We start from the raw sequence: 16,793 nt of genomic DNA on the forward strand, positions 1-16,793 counted from the left end.
CCAAAGGAGGGCAGGGTTTTTTCACTGGTGTCTCTAATTAATCTTCCAGCCAACATCAAAGAGAAACAGACTCGTTGTTACCATCAATTTTTGCTGTTTGTAAGAGCTTGCTAATTGCTACTTGGCTGCCTTGTTTCCAATATTGCCACAACAACCTTAATTCAGCAGTACTTTATTGGGCTGTGAAATGCTTTAGGGGAGATCTAAAAGACACGTGAATGGCATTATGCATATTGATTTTACCAAAATATTGCGTGCTGTAAACTCAGCCAGCTCCATCGTGGGCAATAGGCTTCCTGCCTTCGAGGAAATCTTCAACAAGCAATGCCTTAAAAAGGTGGTATCCCTTATTAAGGACTCCCACCACCCAGAACATGCCCTCTTCTTATTACTACCACCAGGAGCCTGAAGACCACCCAGTCAATATTTTCTTCCCCTCCGTCATCAAATTTCTGAACAGGCCATGAGCCCATTAATGCTACACTACCTCAATATTTTTGCTCTCTTGTACTACCTGTTTAACTTTTAAGTATATTTTTATTGTTGTTGATTACAGTTTATTTTATGTTTCGCACTGTTGCCACAAAGCAACAAATTCAGGCATAATGTTATTACAGCTCAAGGGCATTAGAGTTCGGAGTTTAAATCCGATGTCATCTGTAAGGAATCTATACATCCTCTCAGTGAAATGCATGTGTTCCCTCCCACAGTCAAAAGACATACTGGTTAATAGTGTAGTCATTGTAAATCGTTCCCGTGATTGGACTTGGGTTAAATCGGGGGTTCGAATGGCCAGAAGGACCTATTCCGCACTGTATCTCTAAATAAAATAATATCAGTAGAACTAATCAAATTGGTTGCAATGCCATTATAAAAGTTCTGCCTCCTAATTTCAATCTATTGAAGTCAATGTAGCAAATCTCAAGGCAAGAGCAATACTCTCGATGCAGGTTTAGAAAGAATCGCTAGCTAATTTATTTCCACTGCCTGTGCTCAATGATACACAACTTTGCAAAGGATACAATTCTTAAATTCAGATCCATGTTTTCTAATCAGCCTATGACCTCACCATCCATTTGTTAGTTATTGCCAACAATTCAATAGCCTTCCATACACTCATCATCTGAAAATCTATTTATTAGGAAGTTGCTGTATTCATATAAATTGAAGTTTTGCATCTGTGACATGAACATATCATATGGCTGATATTCTTTGTAAAGGGGTAACTAATGTCAAAAAGTACTGCTTCTGAGATGAAAATTGATTGTGAATTGGAAAATCCTAAAGGCATACAAGATAGAGAAATGCAAATTTTATCTTTGACTCTAGATGAGACATTATAGTGTCCATACGTTTGCTGAATATTAGGTCCAGATTCACTCATTTTCCTCTCAGTCTACAGCAGGGGTTCCCAACCTGGTGTCTGTGGACCCTTCAGTTAAGGGCAGTGGCCCATGGCATAAAAAAGGTTGGGAACCCTGGTCTACATGCATGAGATAACTGCAATTGCCCTAGTGCCACAATGCATCAAAACATATAACAAGTCAAACAGTCCATTCATATTCATTGACTAGATGTACGTATAAGGAAATGCTTCTTGAGCATGTGATGCCTCCTGGCACCATTGCTGACTACACGGTGACCCAAAGGCAGGATGTCCTTGACATCTGTGGATTAATAACACAACAGAATCTTACAGCTCTGGAGGAGGTTATTAGGTCTTAAACTCGGTGGAAAAAACCCATTAGATTTAGTCCTATTTGTTCACACTGATCTGCAATATCCATAAGGTAATTGTGAGGGAAGTCTTGACAACCATCTATTAATTGGTTACATTGCATACTGTGTTAAAATGGAACATCTCAACCTACTACAACACACACAAAATACTGGAAGAACTCAGTAGGTCAGGCAGCATCTATGGGATAAACGGTCAATGTTTTGGACTGAGACCCTTCTTCAGGATTGGGAATGAAGGGGGAAGATGCCAGAATTAAATGGTGGGGAGAGGGGAAAGAGGATAGTTAGAAGATGGTAGGTGAACCCAGGTGGGTGGGAAAGGTGAAGTGCTGAAGAGGAAGGAATCTGATAGGAAAAGGAAGTGGCCCATAGGAAAAAGGGAAGGAGGAGGGGCACCAGAAATGGTGATAGGCAAGTAAGAAGAGGTAATGGGCCAGAGTGGGGAAAAAATAAGTGGGGGGGGGGGGGAAGTTTTTTTTTTACCGAAAGGAAAAATTGCTATTCATGCCATCAGGTTAGAGGCTACCCAGTTAAGGTGTGGCTCCCCAAACCTGATTGCGGCCTCATCGTAGCACAAGAGGAGGCCAAGGATCAACATGTTGGAATGGGAATTGAAATCGGAATTAAAATGCTCGGCCTCCAGGAAATCCCGCTTTTGGTGGATAGAGTGGAAGTGCCCAACGAAGCAGTTGCCCAGATTAAGACAGATCTCAGCAATGTAGAGGAGGACTCACCAGGAGATCTAGACACAATAGACAAGCCCTGCAGATTCACAGGTGAAACGTTGCCTCACTGGGAGGACTGGCCGTGGCCCTGACTGGAGGTGAGGGAAGAGATGAATGGGCAGGTTGCAGGGATAAGTGCCAGGAGATTAGTGGTGATGGAAGAATGGACAGGGGAATCACAAAGGAAGCTGTGGAAAGTTGGGGGTGGGGGGAGATTGCAGAAATTCTCATGTTTATTATCTCAACCTACTACTGTACTTATAACTAAAAACTACAAGATGTGTTCCCACAGAAATAACATTGCACCACTAGAACAGTGACTAAACTAGAATCCAGTGACCTTGATTAATGATAATAAGACAAGAGGTCAAATCCTAAGACAGCACTTAGAAAAGTTAAATTCAAATAACTGGAATAAGCACTTAAATGGTAAACAATAAATGACAGATATTCATGAAAGGTCTGTGATTTATTATCAAGTTTATCTGAGACTCTGGGTTCACTGCTATTACAGATTTAAACATTTTTAACTGTGGTGCTGCAGTACCGTAGCAGTTAGTGTGACGCTATTACAGCTTGGGACACTGGAGTTCAGAGTTCAATTCTGCACTGTCTGTAAGGAGTTTGTACATTATCCCTGCCCTGTGACTGTGTTGGTTTCATCCAGGTGCTCCAGGTTCCTCTCTCACTCCAAAGAAGTACTGGTTAGTTGGTTAATTGATCGTTGTAAATTGTCCTGTGATTGAACAATGTTTAAAAAGGTGGGTTGCTGGGTGACACGGCCCATTGAGCCAGAAGAGCCTATTTCTCACTGTATCTCTAATAAATAAGTAAGTAAATAAATAAATACATGCCCTCTGAATTGGCTGAGCAGGCCACTTGATTGAAAGGGCCATTAGATATGGAGGGAAAATACACAGTATCACTGAATTAAAAAAATTCATCAACATCTATTTAATCTGAAAGTCTGTTGTACCACTCAGCTTGAACATGGTCGCTCTTTATATTGAATTCTTTCAGCTATTTTGGTTAGAACCATAGAACATTACAGCACAGAAACAGACCTTTTGGCCCTTCTTGGCTGTGCTGAACCATTTTTCTGCCTAGTCCCACTGACCTGCACCTGGGCCATATCCCACCAAACCCCTCTCATCCATATACCTGTCCAAGGTTTTCTTAAATGTCAAAAGTGAGCTCGCATTCACCACTTCATCTGGCAGCTCATTCCACACTCCCACCACTCTCTGCATGAAGAAGCCCCCCCCCCCAATGTTCCCTTTAAACTTTCCCCCTTCACCCTTAACCCATGACCTCTGGGTTTTTTCTCCCCTAGCCTCAGTGGTTCTTTGATTTTATTCCCATTGCCTAACAATAACAGATTGAAATTTTCAATGAAATTCCAGTCTTTAAATCATTTCGGTTGAAATGGTTTCAGGTTTCCACTGTTCTATTTGAGAAGTGTTCAACATCAGCCTTGAGTGGTTCCACCTTTAGAAGGGTTGATTTCCATTGATTCTTCACTGGATGGAGAGCATAGTCTTTGTTAATCTCTCTTTTTCTGCTGGACAATTATCACAGATAGGTCCTGTAACTTCCGTTTGAATTTTGGGGCAAATTGATGTGGCAGAACCAATGCGAGGCAACAGGTCCATCGCCAAGAGTGAGGAAGACCTGAGGTTCGATTGATTTAAGCACTGGGCCAAATTGGAAAGGTCAGGTAGAGGTCAAATTGAGGCAGTGGGGTCCAGCTCCCAGAGCGGACTTGAATGACTGAACCTGATGTTTTGGTGACAAGTTAAGAGCTGGGTCAGATTTAAATGGTTAAGGTGTCGGGACCTGAGGTGAGAGATATGGTGGTTTGCCAGCTCTGTACTGAACTAAGGGTCTGTGGACGGACTCCCTTTGTGGACTTCAGTTCAGAATGCTATTTGCTTGCGTTTATTTTTTGCATGATTTCGTTTTGTTTATCTCTGTGCACATTGGGTATTTGAAAGTCTTGTTTTTTAATGGGTTCTTCTGGGTTTCATTGTTAGGAGAATAATTTCAAGGTTGTATAATGTATACATACTTCGATAATAAATACACTTCGGACTTTGGTCTATGTAGAAGCTTGAGAAACAGTGATTTTGAAGGACGCTGTCTTTTATCCAACAGAGGGGAATCACAGAAGCTTCAGCCATGTTGATTACATGCCTTCTATTGGAACAATTAAGCTCTACTGACAAGCTTAAAAATGATCTTTCTTTTCAGGTATCAATCCTTCATCCAGCTTTACTTTCTTAGCTCTCATGAACTCGTGCCTTGTGACAGAAACGTGAGCGGAGACATAATAATATAGGCTTACCCCATAACTGTTCTGTATTGTCAAAGATTTCATCTTTCAGATGAGGTAATAAAGTCAATGTCAAAATAAGATTTATTTAAGTATGTGTATGTTACCATAAATTATTTTGAGATTCATTTTATTGTAAGCATTTATTGGAAAATAAAAAAATGCAATAGAATTTATAAAAAACTATACATAAAGTGACAAATAACTAATGTGTAAAAGAAGACAGGTTGTGCTAATAATAATTTAAAAAAAGTACTGGGAACGTGAGTTGTAAAGAGACCTTGAAAGAGAGTCTGCAAGTTGTAGAATATGGTGGGTGTAGTTATCTTTGCCAGTTCAAGAGTCTGATAGTTGCAGGGTAATAACTGCTCCTGAACCTAATGGCGTAGGGTCTAAGGGTTCCGTACCTCGGTAGTAGTGAGAAGACAACTTAGCTGGATGATGTTTCTCCTTGATGATAGATGTGGCCGTGCTCCAAGTAAATGTGCTCTGTGGTGGAGACGGCTTTGCCTGTGATGGACTGGGCCGTATCCACCGCTAAAACAAACCTCAAACAAGCTTTAAGCACTAATTCATGTCAAGAAGCCTACAGCGCTATTTAAGGAAGAACATGGTTAGCGTCTCTTTGTGAACAGTGCTGAAGAAACCAGTTAGCTCTTCGTGGTTGCATTACTGGTGTTGGGAATGTGTGCGTACATTAGCTGCTGCAAGCCGACAGCAGAATCGTTACAAGAAAGGAAGCACGTCTGAGGAGTAGACACCTCCAGGATGGTCCGTGGCCGTGAAAGGTGTTAAGTAAATGGACATGAAATGGGCTTCTTCACATTTGTAAGTTGTCATGGTCATAATTGTGTGTGAGTGTGTGTGTGTGTGTGTGTGTGTGTGTGTGTGTGTGTGTGTGTGTGTGTGTGTGTGTGTGTGTGTGTGTGTGTGTGTGTGTGTGTGTGTGTGTGTGTGTAAATGTGAATGAGACAGGTTGGCTTTATGCATTACATAAAGCAGTTTTGTTGACATCAATAAGAGACACAGTCACATTTGTATGACTTCTGAATTTACTTGAAATCATCCAAAGTATACATGCAACATGGTTTTTATATCTGAGGGATTAAAAGAAATGATTTCTTTGAAATCATTGAATAACCATCTCTAAAACTGGGCTCCCACTCAAACCACATGGGTGGTCTGCTTATCCAGAATTCAACCACACTGATTACAGTGCAGGATAACGTTTAGTTCTCATTTCAGTCCCGTGGAGCATGAACCGACTGATCCCACCACAAGATAGTCTTCAACATTGTAAGCTCAAAGTAGAAAATAAACATTTAATGATTTTTAAAACGTATACTTGAGGCTATTTTTGTGAGGTTTAACAAACTGTTTTAGTTAAAATTTTAAAAAAAGCCTAAATGATTTAAAAATGTCTTCTTGCTGATTTTATTTATAAATGTGTTTAATTACAGAGAGTGTTTAATTTTTTTGCAAAGCACACTTCCGAAGTGTAGTATTGTCTAAATCTGTTGGCATAATATATAGATTTGATTTGAAAGAATACTGCTCAATAATAAGGTACACAAGAAATTCTGCAAATGATGGAAACTCAGAGTAACACACATAAAATGCTGGAGGAACTCAGCAGGTCAGGCAGCTTCTATGGCAAGGAAGAAGCAGTCGATGTATCAGGCCAAGTCCCTTCATTAGAACTAATGATGAATCCCAATGAGGGATCTCAGCCCGAAATATCATCTGTTTATTCCCCTCCATGGATGTTGCCTCACCTGCTGAGTTCTCGAACATTTTGTGTGCATTATTCCATAATAAGGCGGCCACATCAAGTGACTTAAATCCACACTAAAAAAAAAATCACTCCACAATGAGAAATCAGAAATATAGAACAAGAAATATAGCACAGTACAGGCCCTTTGGTCCATAATGTTGTGTTTACCTTTTAACCTACTCTAAGACAATCTAAACCTTCCTTTCTACATAGCTCTCCATTTTCTATCGTCCATGCGCCTTTCTAAGAGTTTCTTAAATGCCCCTAATGTATCTACCTTTATCAACATCCCTGGCAGATTGTTCTTATGCAACCACTGCTCTCTTTGTAAAATCGTACCTCTGACATCCCACCTATGAGTTAGGGAATTGGAGCAGGAGCTGGATGAACTACGGATCATTCAGGAGGCAGAGGCAGAGATAGATAAGAGTTATCGGGAGGTAGTCACACCGAAAAGACAGGAGGTAGGCAAATGGGTGACAGTCAAGAGAGGCAGGGGGAGCAGACAGAGAGAGCAGAGCACCCCTGTGGCCGTTCCCATCAACAATAAGTATACCGTTTTGGATACTGATGGTGGGGATGACCTACCAGGAACAAGCTGCAGTGGTCCTGTCTCTGGCACTGAGGTTGGACCCGCGACTAGGAAGGGGAGGAGGGAAGAGAAGAGAGCGGTAGTGATAGGGGATCCTATAGTCAGGGGGGCGGATAGGAGATTTTGTGGGGAAGATCGGGAGTCTCGGATGGTATGTTGCTTCCCTGGTGCCGGGGTCCGAGATATCTCAGATCGGGTGCAGGTTATTCTCGAGAGGGAGGGCAAGAATCCAGATGTTGTGGTCCCTGTAGGGACCAACGACGTGGGTAGGATGAGTGAGGGGGTCCTGCGTAGTGAGTTCAGGGAGTTAGGTGCGAAGCTGAAGAGCAGGACCTCCAGGGTAACAATCTCAGGATTGCTACCTGTGCCACGTGCGAGTGAGGCAAGGAACAGAAAGATTATACAGATTAATACGTGGCTGAGAGGATGGTGCAGGAGGGAGGGCTTCAGGTTTTTAGATAATTGGGCTTTGTTCCAGGGAAGGTGGGATCTGTTCCGAAGGGACGGTTTACACCTGAACTGGAGCGGTACTAACATTCTTGCAGGGAAATTTGCTAGTGCTTCTCGGGGGTGGGGGGGGGGTTTAAACTAAATTTGCAGGGGGCGGGGATCCAGAATGTGAGAGAGGATAGCAAGATGAAGAATAAAGGACAGGTGGGGACTACACAGTTCCGGAATATTAAGTGTGTAGTAGAGAAAGGTGAGGCGGAACAAGTGATAAGGAGGACACATGTACAGAGGGCTGGTCTGACGGAACATGGAGTTAAATGTGCAGAAAGAATAAGTAAATTTAGGAAGGACAACAAAATTCTAGGGGCGTATAGCCCGATGGGAGTTCAGGGAGCTGGGTTAAGCACAATAGGCAGCGATTCAAGCACAGAGAGGAGAAACGGGCTAAAAATTCTATATCTGAATGCACGAAGTGTCAGAAATAAGGCGGATGAGCTTGAAGCTCAGGTGCGAATGGGTAACTATGATGTTGTTGGGATAACGGAGACATGGCTGCAGGGAGATCAGACCTGGGAAATGAATGTACAAGGGTATACGTGCTATCGTAGGGACAGAAATGTGGGCAGAGGGGGTGGGGTGGCTCTGTTGGTGAGGAATGAGACTCAGTCCTTTGCAAGGGGGGACATAGGATCAGGAGAAGTAGAGTCTGTGTGGAGAGAACTGAGGAACAGTAAGGGCAAAAGGACCCAAATGGGTGTTGTCTACAGGCCACCTAACAGTAGCATGGATATTGGGTGCAAGTTGAATAGGGAGTTAACATTGGCATGTGGCAAAGGTAATGTCGCAGTAGTTATGGGGGATTTCAACATGCAGGTGAACTGGGAGAATCAGGTTGGTGCTGGACCCCAGGATAGGGAGTTTGTAGAGTACCTAAGGGATGCATTCTTGGAACAGCTTGTACGAGAGCCGACCAGGGACAAGGCTATTCTGGATTTAGTGTTATGTAATGAACAGGATTTGATAAGCGATCTTGAAGTAAAGGAGCCATTAGGAGGTAGTGATCATAATATGATAAGTTTTTATCTGCAACTTGAGAAGGATAAGGGCAGCTCGGAGGTGTCAGTGTTGCAGTTGAACAAAGGAGACTATGGAGCCATGAGGGAGGAGCTGGCCAAAGTTAACTGGATGGATATCCTGGCAGAAAAGACAGTGGAACAGCAATGGCAGGTATTCTTGGGAATAATGCACAAGGTGCAAAATCAGTTCATCCCCTGGAGAAGGAAGGATTCAAAAGGGGGAAAGGGGCCACAATGGTTGACAAAGGAAGTCAGAGATTGCATAGCATTAAAAAAAAAGGAAGTATGACAGAGCTAAGGTGAGTGGGAGGACAGATAATTGGGGAAATTTTTAAGGAACAACAGAACTTAACTAAAAAGGCAATACGGGGAGAAAAAATGAGGTACGAACGCAAGCTAGCCAGGAATATAAAGGAGGATAGCAAAAGCTTTTTTAGGTATGTGAAGAGAAAGAAGATAGTTAAGAACAATGTTGGGCCTTGAAGAATGAATTGGGTGAAATTGTTATGGGAAACAGAGAAATGGCAGAAGAATTTAATAAGTACTTTAGATCTGTCTTCACTAAGGAAGACACAAGCAATCTCCCAGATGTATGGATGGGCCAAGGACATAGGGTAACAGAGGAAATGAAACAGATTGACATTAGGAAGGAAACGGTGATGAGTAGACTGATGGGACTGAAGGCTGACAAATCCCCAGGTCCAGATGGTCTGCATCCTAGGGTACTAAAGGAGGTGGCCCTGGAAATTGCGGATGCATTGGTAATCATTTTCCAATGTTCCTTAGATTCAGGATCAGTTCCTGAGGATTGGAGAATGGCTAATGTTATCCCACTTTTTAAGAAAGGAGGGAGGGAGAAAACAGAGAACTATCGTCCTGTCAGCCTAACATCAGTAGTGGGGAAGATGCTAGAGTCCATTATTAAAGATGAAATAGTGGCATATCTAGATAGCAGTGATAGGATTGGGCCGAGCCAGCATGGATTTACCAAGGGCAAATCATGCTTGACTAATCTGTTGGAGTTTTTCGAGGAGGTAACCAGGAAGTTAGACAAGGGAGATCCAGTAGATGTAGTGTACCTCGATTTTCAGAAGGCATTTGATAAGGTCCCACATAGGAGATTGGTGGGTAAAATCAAAGCTCATGACATTGGTGGGAAGACATTGACATGGATAGAAAACTGGTTGGCAGATAGAAAGCAAAGGGTAGCGGTGAATGGGTGTTTCTCGGAATGGCAGGTGGTGACTAGTGGGGTGCCACAGGGCTCGGTATTGGGACCACAGCTGTTTACGATTTACGTCAACAATTTAGATGAAGGCATTGAGAATAACATCAGCAAGTTTGCTGATGATACTAAGCCGGGTGGCAGTGTGACATGTGATGAGGATGTTAGAAGAATTCAGGGTGACTTGGATAGGCTGGGTGAGTGGGCAGATACTTGGCAGATGACGTTTAATGTGAATAAGTGTGAGGTTATCCACTTTGGGAGTAAGAACAGGAAGGCAGATTATTATCTGAATGGTGTAAAGTTAGGTAAGGGAGAAATACAAAGAGATCTAGGAGTCCTTGTTCATCAGTCACTGAAGGTGAATGAGCAAGTTCAGCAGGCAGTGAAGAAGGCTAATGGAATGTTGGCCTTTATTACAAAGGGAATTGAGTACAAGAGCAAGGAAATTCTCTTGCATTTGTACAGGGCCCTGGTGAGACCACACCTGGAGTATTGTGTACAGTTTTGGTCTCCAGGGTTAAGGAAGGACATCCTGGCTGTAGAGGAAGTGCAGCGTAGATTCACAAGGTTAATTCCTGGGATGTCTGGACTGTCTTACGCAGAGAGGTTAGAGAGACTGGGCTTGTACACACTGGAATTAAGGAGATTGAGAGGGATCTGATTGCAACATATAAGATTATTAAGGGATTGGACAAGATAGAGGCAGGAAATATGTTCCAGATGCTGAGAGAGTCTAGTACCAGAGGGCATGGTTTGAGAATAAGGGGTAGGTCATTTAGGACAGAGTTAAGGAAAAACTTCTTCTCCCAGAGAGTTGTGGGGGTCTGGAATGCACTGCCTCGGAAGGCAGTGGAGGCCAATTCTCTGGATGCTTTCAAGAAGGAGTTAGAAAGGTATCTTATGGATAGGGGAATCAAGGGATATGGGGACAAGGCAGGAACCGGGTATTGATAGTAGATGTTCAGCCATGATCTCAAAATGGCGGTGCAGGCTCGAAGGGCCGAATGGTCTACTTCTGCATCTATTGTCTACACTATCTTCCAATCACATCCCCCTTGTGTCAGCCATTTCCATGCTGGGAAAATGTCTTTGGCTATCCATTTGATCAAAGTGCAGAAAATTTTGGAAGCATTCTGTAGGCTAGCAGGAACTTAACTTAAATGGAATTCTTAGAATGGTGACAATCAGGCATGTGAAGGGTCTCTGTCGAGTTGACTAAAAAAAGTAACATGGTATGAAAGACATTAAATCTGGGTTTTCAAAGATATTGTACAAATATTATTGTACACATGCTTCACATATTTTTGCGCTGTGACTATTTTTACTCAGTGGCCACTTTATTAGGTACAGTTGTACACTTGCTCATTAATGCAACTACCTAATCAGCCAATCATGTAGAAGCAACTGGATGCATAAAAAGAATGCAGACATGGTCAAGAGGTTCAGTTGTTCAGACCAAACATCAGAATGGGGAAGAAATGTGATCTAAGTGACTTTGACTGTGGAATGATTGTTGGTGCTGGACAGGATGGTTTGAGTTTCTCAGAAACTGCTGATGTCCTTGGGTTTTCAAGCACACTGGTTTCTAGAGAATAAGGAGTGTTTCATGGCTCTGGGCCTGTACTCATTGGAATCTCAGTTGAAATCTCATTGAAATCTGCTAAATATTGGAGGCTCTGGATAGGGTGAACGTGGAGAGAATGTAAGCGACTCTAAGGTCAGAAGGCACTGCCTCAGAATATAAGGACAACCTTTAGAACAGAGATGTGGAGGAATTTCTTTAGCTAGAGTGTGGTGAATCTGTCGAATTAATTGCCATGGATGGCTGTGGAGGCCATGTCATTGGGTATATTTAAAGGGAAAGGTGATAAGTTCATGGTGGGTAAGGATGTAAATGGTTAAGGGGAGAAGGCAGGAGAATGGGGTTGAGGTGGATAATAAATCAACCGTGATGGAAGGACAGAATGGCTAAAGTTTATAGGAAGAAGGCAGAAAAATGGGTTTGAAAAAATTCAACCTTGATTGAATTGCAGAGCAGGCTACACGGGCTAACTGGGCTAACTCTGCTCCTATATCTTATGGTCTGTGTGTTGGTAAAATCTATGCACCTGAGATGCAGCTGCAAGCAAGTTCTTCATTGTACCTGTACTCCGAACTTGTACAAATTACAGTAAACTTTAGTAGGTTCTGGCTGGAACAGTAGATAGGGATGATGCATAGATCAAGTGAAACTTATGAGATGTCCACTAACTCCATAGAAAGCACATCTAGAGATCAGTGCTGAAAGGGTTGATGGAAAATTGCTCATGGTTCAGCAATTTCTGATTCAGAGAAACAAAAAAAGTAACAGGTAACAGCACTGTGTTAATATAATTCAGTCATAAATATCACTGGACAACAAATATTTTTGAAAGTGTTTCTTCCTCTGAAATGTTTTGTGGTTATGGTTGACGGTTTGAAGCTGAACACAAATATAATTTCAGACTACTTGTATCATGTAGGAATTTGGAGAAAGAATCAATCAGTTTTTATTGCATACAATGTGTCTAGTTGCATAACTGTGCTGATGCTTTGCAATAGTTCAACTAAGATAAAATGTTTTGATGATGATTTTCATTTGTACTCAGTGGCTGAGGCTTCTCATTTGAACGTCCAATAATAATCAGCATCGATGGATTCCAGTTGCCCTGATCCCATTTATAATTAAATTCCTTTAGAATTACCATTAAAAACCAGTTTCACTAATATGCTACAGGAAGAAAGAATGTCCTTCACAATATCTGATAAATAAAAGCTAGTAGTCTCTGATTTTCTGATAATGTGTAAGTTGTGAGGAATGACTTCAGAGTCAACAGATAATCTTCATGTCCAACATTTGTTATATTTTATTGGTGAGTATTATTCTCATTCCAACTTCCCACCTTAGTGTCCAGACACTGAATAAACAGTGAGGCTTAAATAGTTCAGATTTGGGAAAAGATTCAAAATACCTCTGAAATAATAAGGCACTGTGTGCCTTTGGTGCATTGCCAAAGAAAATAACCGTTACTGCTATTAGACCAGCAATGAAATGCTGACTAATGTAAAATTGATGGTCACTTAGATGCAGTACCTCAAATGCACTGTCCTTGGAAAAACCTTCCAATTACTGGCTGACTCTCATTCAGGGTGCCGTGGGAGCATTGCGGTTAGAGTGACCCCGGAGGATGGAGTTCAATTCCGGTGCCATTCTGGAAGGAGCATCTGTATGTCCTCCCTGTGGAATGCGTGGGTTCCCCCAGGTCTTCAGGTTTCCTCCCACCGTCTAAAGATGTACCTGGTAGGTTAATTGTTCATTATAAATGGTCCCATGATTGGAGTAGGGTTAGTCGGGATTGTGGGGTTGCTGGGCCAGCATGGCTCCTTCTCAGCATGGCTAGAGAAGGACCTACTCTATGCTGTATTGCGATATAAATAAATAAATTTTAAAAAATCATAGTATATTGATATAGAGAGTTGAATTAATCTGAATCTTATCTGATTAAAGGGCACATCAAGAATGATCTCTATTTTCAGCAACCTAAGTCTTACTCTTCTGTTTTTGAGTGCAAGAGCTAGGGATTCATTTGTCACTTCATTTTAAACATAAAAACATTGTAGGAAATAAATGTTTGATTTTCAATGCTGTTGCTCAACAGATGAGATAAGAATTATGGAGCCATGGAATATTACAACATGAAAACAGGTCACTTGGCCCAACTCATGAAGTTGTATATTGTATGTAACTTTGATAATAAACTTGAACTTTGAACCATGCCACCATGGTACCCACCAAGCTATCCCCATTTCCCTGCGTTTGGCCATATTCAAAGTTCAAAGTAAACTTATTACCAAAGTACGTAAATGTCACCATATACGACCATGAGATTCATTTTCTTGCAGGCATTCATAGCAGAACAAAGAAATACAATAGAATCAATGAAAAACTACACACAAATCAAGACTGGCAAAAAACTAATATGCAAAAGAAGACATGCTATGCAGATACAAAAAATGACAAATCATAATAAATAAGTAAGTAAGTAATACTGAAAACCTCTAAACCCTTCCTATGCCAGGTACTTATTGATAGTATCAGGGAAGAGATACAACATGGAAACAGTCCCTTTGGCCCAGTAAGTCAGAGACACTCAACATTAATCGCATTTATATTCTCCCTGTATTCTCATCATCTCCTTACAGGTCCTTCCACTCACACATGCAGTAAAACATCTGGTAGCCAATTAAGCTGCCGATCTGCACCTTTTGAAATGTGGAAAGAAACTGGAGTATCTGGGGGAACCCAAGCAGTCACAGGGAGAACATGCAAATTCCACACAGACAAAAACCCAAGTCAGGATTATTTGGTGTCCAGGAGTTTTCTCAGATGGAGGTAGATCAGTCAAGTCTAACTAGACTCTGGCACTTCCTCAGATCCTGTCACTGACATGGAAAAAGAACTAGGAATAAAAATGGAGAAGACAGGAGGGACAGAGAGGACAATTTATAGAATTGAGATTATCTGCCACCTTTTTTTCCCTCTAAAAATAGACTTAGTTATATTAATACAACTGATCACTACCTTCACATACTAAACATCAAGTCTGTTTCAGTCTGCTTGACACTCAAGCACATGAGATCCTTGCAACCAATCAGCCTGCAATTGGACTGAGGGACAGATCTGCTGTGAAATGAACACATACTACTGTAATTGTGGTGTTTTGGGAAATGAGACACTAATTATACACAGTTAGAGTTATTTTGGAACTTAGAATTAAATAAAGCAAAAAGTGCAGATTTTAAAGCACTTTACCTGATTTGAAGTGTTACTTTTATTTAGAAGCCCCACATTGAATGATTCTGGCTTATTTAATTGAGCTACCTATTTTTGAATCATTCTTCTTTCAAGGTAATTATTTTTACTGCAGCAGACAGCTTTAAAGTTGTAATCATGAAACAGGATTTTATTTTATGAAAAGCAGGGTTATAAACATTGCCGTATAATCTCTTTGTCTGGTGCTGAATTTCACAGTTTGTTATTCACGGAATACATCCAGCATAATTGCCACTCCTGCCTAAGCAAATAATAAGCAACTGCTCTTGTGCACGTATGTGAGATCTAGCTGATTTCTCAGTCGGACCCTAGGGCAAAAGGATTAAGTGCACTAAGGTTGCACCATTGTCTCACTGCATCCCCAGATACTTCAGTAATGTAAGATTCACCTTAGATTATAGCAATAACAGAGGCACCAAAGTAGCACAATGCTATTACAGCCAGGGACATACCAGAGTTTGAGCTTCAATTCCATCACTGCTCTGTAAGGACTCTCTGTACATCCTCTCCGTGGAATGTGTGGGTTTTCTCTGTGTCCTCCGGTTTCCTCCCACAGTCCAAAGACATACCAAGTAGGTTAACTGGTCATTGTAAATTGTCCCCTGATTGGGTTAGGGTTAATTGGGTTTGTTGGGGGTTGCCGGGTGGTGTGGCTCGAAGGACTGGAAGGGCATATTCCATGTTGTATCGCTAAATAAAATCAAATTGGGTGAAGCATCATTGAACTGAAATATTGACTCTGTTTCTTCTTCCAGATGCTAATGGACCTCAGAGTTCAACATTCAAAGCTCAAAGTGATTTTTCTTAATCAAAGTAACACACACAGAAAATGCTGGAGGAACTCAGCAGGTCAGGCAGCATCTATACAAGTGAATAAACCGTCAAAGTTTCTGACCGAGGCCCTTCTTCAGGACTGGAGAGGAAGGGGGAAGATGCCAGAATAAAAAGGTGAGGGGAGGGGGAGGAGTATAGTTAGAAAGTGATAGGCAAAGACTGGTCAGTAGGAAAGATAAAGGGCTGGAGAGGAAGGAATCTGATAGGAGAGGAGAGTGGACCAAAGTAGAAAGGAAAGGAGGAGAAGCACCAGGAGGAGGTCATAGGCAGGCGAGAAGAGGTAAGAAACAAAAGTGGGGAATAGAAGAAGGGAGGGGGAGAAATCAATAATAATTCCATCAGATTGGTGGTTACCCAGACAGAATATAAAGTGTTGCTCCTCCACCTGGAGAGTAGCATCATCTTGGCACAAGTGAAGGCCACGCACCAACAATTTACCATGACCAATTAACCTACTAACTGGTACAGCTTTGAACTGTGGGAGGAAACCGGAGAACCCAAAGGAAGCCTGCACATTTCATGAGGAGGAAGTACAGATGACGTTGGAATTGAACTCCAAACTCCGAAGTGCCGAGCTGTGATATCATCTTGCTAACCACTAGACAATTGTGGCACCTAACTGCTGAATTATATGAGCAACCCCCCCCCCCCCACCCCCAAGTGACTCCCTACATTGGCAAGACTGAAGTCCAAGGCTAGTGCTCGGGTCTTTGAAATTGGTGAGTGTGCCTAGCACAATCTATTGTTGCAATAACAAACAACACATCCTAAGGTTGTGTTGGTTGTTAATGCTAACAGTGTATTTCCCTGTATTTTTTGATGTACATGTGTGTTAAATAAATGAATCTGAATTGAACTATTTCCAGCGGGTTTTAAATCATTGATGATGCACGGACATAATTTCACTGGGCAGTAGAGTCTCTGCATACAGTTTGGTAACTCTAGTGTGAAAACTTGATGTTCCTGAGGTACATATCAGGGGAAATTACATGAACTGAAGAGCATATATTTTTTTTTGTTTGTCTCTGCCAGGCATGCCTTCCTGCTTTGTATTTTGCAAATCTCACATTCGCTTGTATATATTCTCTCTGTTTAACTGTTTTATTCACTCATTCATCTCATGTTAGACTCTTCAACTCATGTTCTTGATATTTATTGCTTATCTATTTGTTGCCTTTTTTCTTTTTCTG

General features: G+C 41.7%; 1 long non-coding RNA gene across 1 annotated transcript in view; it reads left to right on the top strand.

The window, feature by feature from the left end:
* The window catches only part of LOC140718750 (uncharacterized), a 54,204-nt gene extending 37,749 nt beyond the window's left edge, over positions 1 to 16,455 (top strand). Inside the window, exons 2-3 of the long non-coding RNA XR_012096779.1 lie at positions 13,085 to 13,236; positions 15,525 to 16,455. This is a non-coding gene — a long non-coding RNA (uncharacterized lncRNA). The remainder of the gene's footprint in view (positions 1 to 13,084; positions 13,237 to 15,524) is intronic.
* Positions 16,456 to 16,793: the final 338 nt, after the last annotated feature.

This window comes from Hemitrygon akajei, chromosome 30 (genome assembly GCF_048418815.1).
Source record: "Hemitrygon akajei chromosome 30, sHemAka1.3, whole genome shotgun sequence".
Classification (NCBI taxonomy): domain Eukaryota; kingdom Metazoa; phylum Chordata; class Chondrichthyes; order Myliobatiformes; family Dasyatidae; genus Hemitrygon; species Hemitrygon akajei.